The following is a 6003-nucleotide window of genomic DNA, read 5'->3' on the forward strand; positions in this document are numbered from 1 at the left end:
CCATTTGTATGTCTATTTCTAGCTGGCTTTTGAGGCTGCAGTCATCCATACAGAACCAGCCACATAAAGACAGATGAACACCTATAGAGGCCCTCCCACTCTCCCCAATAAATAAGTATTTAGTGTCGGCCCTAGATGACCACTCCTAAAATACTGCCATAGCATCACTCCCCATGCACAGAAACATTCAGTGTCTTCCCAATGCCCTACTAATCCCCACTGGGTAAAGTGTAAGCTATTGAGGCCACTGTTCAAGGCCTTTTACAGTCTCACCCTACATGCATTTACAGCCTCGGCTGCTGCTCCCTTCTGCAAAGCCTCCTCCAGGCCAGCTCACCTGGCCTTCTGGTTCTCACCCTTTCCTCATCTCTGCCTATCCAATCTCGCCCATCCTTCAAGACGCTGCTCAAATCTCCCCTGTCGGCCAAACCTTTTCCACCATCCCAGCTGGAGGAGATGCATTTCCCTTAAGTACCCAGGTGTCTTTTGCTAACACTAGAAATGCCATCTGTACCTTTTTTAGTTCTTGCAGCTCATCCTCCAAGCCAGACTGTGAGCTCTTTGAATGCAGAAATTTTTATTATATGGTATTGAATCCCCTGCCCATTAACACGTGCCTTCTGCATATCAACAAGCATTGGGTGCCCAGTGCATGCATGTGAAATTGACTGACTTCAGTGTGGCTGGCACTGTGCTCAGTTGCATAGAAATAAGAAAGAATATAAGTTGCTTCCCTCCAGCAGTTTCCAGTTTTTCTAGAGAGGCAAGATACAGTACAAGCAGAGAACGGTATGAGGTGCATTCTGCAATGCAAACTGCAAATCTGAAAGTAACAGTTGTCCAGACATATCATCCAGAAAAATGCTGTAAGCTTATAAAAGGAAAAGGCCACCTTTTAATTAGGCCTAAGAGTTAGTTGTACTTGAGATGGCCTTGAGGAATAATCATTATATTTTGTATTTGTCTGCTACTTTATAGTTTTCAAAGCTCCTTTATTTACATTAACTGAATAAATTATCACACCACCATTGTTAGGTATTATTATGCCTATCATTTTTCTGTTTTCATAGAGACAGGGTCTCACTGTGTTGCCCAGGCTGGTTTCAAACTCCTGGCCTCAAGCGATCCTCCCGCCTTGACCTCCCAAAGTGCTGGGATTACAGGCGTGAGCCACTGCACCTGGCTCCTATGCCCATTTTAAAGAATAAGAACTCAAGGCTGGTTGCTGTGGCTCATGCCTGTAATCTTAACATTTTGGGAGGCCTAGGCAGGAGGATTACTGAGGCCAGGAGTCTGAGACCAGCCTGGTCAACATAGTGAGACCCCATCTCTACAAAAAGGCCCCGGTAGCAGGAGTGGTTTGGCTCAAATCATACGGCAATGTGGGGGCTAAGCCAGGACTCAACTCAACCACTGGCATTTGGAGTTCAGTTTCACTACCTTCTACTACTATCATTCTTTGCCTTTAAACTAGAATTCTGGAGCAAGGTATTGAAGCAAAATGAAAATACCATTTTAAAAATATTAGGCAGGCTGCAGTATATAGGATAGATTGAAGAAATAGAGTGGGGAGAGAGCATGCACACACTAGGAACTGTGACAAATGGCTGTAGAGATGAATTGATTACATTTGGTAACACCTGAATACAGAGGATGAGGGAAGGAGTGAGAAGAAAGATGGCTCAGATTATAAAATAGAGTGGCTGAGAGAATGTCATCACTGACACTGAATATGCAGATGGGGGTTTTAGCTAACAGGGATATCACAACATCCTTGTGAGCATCAAAGTGACATCCGAGTGAGAACATCTCAAAGGCGCTGGAATTATGGTACCAAAATCCAAGGGGAGATCTGGGCTGGAGGGAGCCCCAAGAGACCCCCACAAAGAGTGGAGTTGTGAAAGCAAATGAGCTAACCTACGAAACCTGTGACTAATTTAACAGAGGGCCAAGCCGAAGGGGGGTTGGCTCTCCAACGTGGAACATACATCTATTTCTGAAAAATTATGAAACAGAAGGGTATCAGACCCCCTCCATGGCATTCAAATCAATTGCACCATCCTACAAAGCTTTTCAGGGATTGTGATCAGGCTTCTGAAGTGCCTGGATGCTGGGGCGCCTGGACATCTGGACACCTGGATGCCTTCTTATTCTGAGCATGGCATTTTTTAGGTTTCTATGATCTTAACATTCAAGTTTCAGGACACAGCTTCTAGCCGTATTGATGGGGCTCTTAAGGTGTAGCCGTGGGACATGCATGGGGTGTTCCCAGGACATTGTGACATGGCAACGCTGGGGCACATTGTCAGCTTAGTGTCCAGGGATTCCAGCTCCTGGGTTCAGGGCTGAGGGTGGAAGGGATGCCCTGTGCATATTATTCACGCATGTCTTGCGGTGACCTTTAGTTCCCCTTCTGGGATTGTATCCCCATTATGTGGTGAGCACAGTTTCATTACCTCCCTGTTATGGGCTGAACTGTACACCCATCCCCCAGATTCCCATGCTGAAGTCTTAACCCCAGCCCCTCAGAGCATGACTGCATTTGGGGGCAGGGCCTTTAAACAGGTGATGTAGGGTAAAGGAAGTCATTAGGGTGGGCCCTAATCCAATAGGCCTGGTGTTCCTAAAAGAAGAGGAGAATGAAGACACAGATACACACAGAGGGGCAGCCACGTGAGGACACAAGGAGAAGATGTCCATCTCCAAGCCAAGGAGCGAGGCCGCAGAAGGAATCAACCTTGCTCACACCTTGATTTCAGACTCCCAGCCTCCAGAACTGTGAGAAAATTCACTTCTGTTGTTGAAGCCCGGTCTGTGGCACTGGGTTCTAACAGTCCAAGCAGACTAATACACCCACTAATCCTTCTATGTGCCTTTACTAAAGCCCAGTGGCCACTTTCCTGCCCACTCAGAACCTGCAATTTGTCCTCAGCATCTTAACACGTCATTCAAAAAATAAGATAAACATCACTTGAACATCACTCTCCTCTCTTGAACTTCTCTTTCACTTCCAGTCTGATCCACAATTAGCACCTTATCATGTGCTCCCTAATTCTCAAATAGTCTGAGTCACTATAGCAAATGCTGTGCTGGTCACCATTCATTGATCTAACTTGTCCCCTGGGCCGGCTTCTTGAGTGTAAGGACATCTTTCATTCTCACATCACCTAGCCCAGCACGAGGCTGGATACTCTGGTAGTCAAACCTATACTTGCAAAGGCAATCACTGGCCGTTTGCATTGAAACTGTATTCACCCAGCTCTTCCTTTAAACCTAGCTCTTGCTGATTACTAAAGTGTAACTTGCCCTCAATAGTTCAAAAGTCCATCCATATTTTGATGCAAAGTTGTGAAGAAATGTGTGTGTCCCTCTATTTTTAAAATCCATTGTGTTCTGACTTAAAAGTGTTTTAAAATGTGAAGAGAGTTTGCCCTCATTGAGTAAGAAGCAGCTTTTCCAGTGGGACCCTGCTAACGTGGTTACTAAGGAGACCAATTGGAGGTAGGCGCCGTAATTAATCAGTAAATTCCAAGCAGTCAAATACCTGGCCGGGAGAGGCTCTTCACTCTGAGAGGGGAAAATTGGCAGGTGGGTGGAGGTGTGTTGAGCTTGACATGGGGCCCAGCTGCAGCTGCCTCCTTCCCCTGTACTTCCTCTACTGAGATATTCTGATGACAATTTTAAGAGCTTTCTCAATCTGCCTCAAAACTTACCTATCAGTACATATTGGATTCTAATGTTTGCAGCCTCCCTGGTTGGGCCTCTATTGCAAAGAAGATGCCAAGCTGGTGTGGGCAGGAGTGAACTTCCGCCACCTCATAAGCAGAAGAAATCATTATTTTATTTTACTTTATTTTTATGAGACAAGGTCTTACTCTGTTACCCAGGCTGGAGTGCAGTGGCTCAATCATGCCTCACTGCAGCCTCAACTTCCCAGGCTCAAGTGATCCTCCCTCCTCAGCCTCCCAAGTAGCTGAGACTACAGGTGCTTACCACCACACCTGGCTAGTTTTTTTATATTTTATAGAGACAGGGTCTTGCCGTGTTGCCCAGACTGGTCTTGAACTCCTGGGCTCAAGCAAACCTCCCACCTTGGCCTCCTAAAGTGCTGGGATTACAGGCATGAACCACCACGCCCAGCCAAGAATTTTATTAATTCCAAGTTCTTGCGCACACACACACACACACACGCGCACGTACACACACACACAAAGCAGTAGAAATAAGAGCATGTGACCTTTCTTTTCCAACTATTTTAATAAATGTATCCTGCCAATCAGAAAAGCAGGGGGCAGCTTGCTGCTCTGTGACCAGTTACCATACCCAAGGGAAGCCCATGGCTCTCAAAGTGCCAAGTCTCAGTGGCTGTGTGGCGAGGGGGAAGCCCTGAAGCCATCACAAACGCCACACAGTCTGCACCATTTCTAGTCTACTTGTGCTTTTCTGACGGGCAAGATTCTTCTACTCCCCCACCCAACAGTGGTTTTAAACTCCCTCCTGGGTTCATCCTGCCCTTCCCCATCCATCACGGGAGACAGCCTGCCACCACATGCAGCTTCATTCAACCCACCAAGAATATCCAGGTATTGGGTTCAACTCTTCTGTCTGGTAAATGAGTAAAGAAAAGTCCAGAGAAGCTAAGTGACTTTTCACTCTTGCTCTTTCTCTTCCTCAACTGCAAGGGAAGAAAAGCATTTAGCTGCCTGAACATCCTGGGAATGACGAGGTGTTCAAAGGCAGGTGTGTTGGTTTAAGGTAATTTTCCACTGGATGTAATAGAAAATCCAACTAAATGGCTTAAATCATAGGAAGTAAAAGTTTCCAATGCCTCCAATGAATGGCTTCTGCATAGCCACCCTCTGTTATCCTGGGACTTTGTAGTCTCCACCCAGCCTGGCTCTGGACAGTCTTGCAACTGGCCTTAGCCAACAAATGTAGCAAAAGCAATGGACTGCCAGCTCCATGCTTAGGTCTCAAGAGGTTCTGTGTGCTTGCGGTTGTTCCCTTGCTTGATTGTATTTGCTTGTGCTTTCACTTCAGGCTTTCCATGAGACTATGCCAGGTTAATATGCTGGAGGGATGTGAGAGACCCATGAAGGATAAGACATGTGCAAGAGAACCAAGGTCCCCAGCTGACACCCAGCCAACCTTCTGAGTCCAGCTGCAGGTGCAGAAGAGAGTCAGGCTGAGACCAGAAGAACTGCCCTGCTGAGACTAGCCAAAATTCCCAATCTGTAGAATCATGAGTCAAATACGTGGTCTGTTGTTTCAAGCCTCTGGCCTTGGTGTGGCTTGTTATGCAGCAATGGGTAACTGAACCCTGACTGACATTTGAAATAAATGTTTGGGTTTTTTTTGTTTTTTTTTTTTTTGTTTTTAAAAAAGGTTGAAGTTTGGAAGTCCAAGATTGATATGGCCATTCCATTAGTCATGGGGGACCCAAAATCCTTCCATCTTTATGTTCCATCATATTTACTCATGGCTTCCATCCTCAAAGTTGTCTTATCTCGTAATCCAAGATAGCTGCTAGAGCTCCAGCCATCATATTTGCGTCCCAGGCAGGATGGAGGGAGGGCAAAGAAGAGAGAGAGGCCTTTAGTGAGTTGACCCCCTTTAAAAGAGCTTTCCCAGCCGGGCTCGGTAGCTCACACCTGTAATCCCAGCACTTTGGGAGGCCGAGGCGGGCAGATCACAAGGTCAGGAGATCAAGACCATCCTGGCTAACACGGTGAAACCCCATCTCTACTAAAAAAAATACAAAAAAAAAAAATTAGCCAGGCGTGGTGGCAGGTGCCTGTAGTCCCAGCTACTCAGGAGGCTGAGGCAGGAGAATGGCGTGAACCTGGGAGGCAGAGCTTGCAGTGAGCTGAGTTGGCGCCACTGCACTCCGGCCTGGGCGACAGAGCAAGACTCCGTCTAAAAAAAAAAAAAAAAAAAAAAAGAGCTTTCCTGGAAGCCCCACTCAAGGACCTGCAGCTTAATGCTCATTGGCAACCCTTGGTC

The sequence above is a fragment of the Gorilla gorilla genome, chromosome 7 (assembly GCF_029281585.2).
Source record: "Gorilla gorilla gorilla isolate KB3781 chromosome 7, NHGRI_mGorGor1-v2.1_pri, whole genome shotgun sequence".
Classification (NCBI taxonomy): domain Eukaryota; kingdom Metazoa; phylum Chordata; class Mammalia; order Primates; family Hominidae; genus Gorilla; species Gorilla gorilla.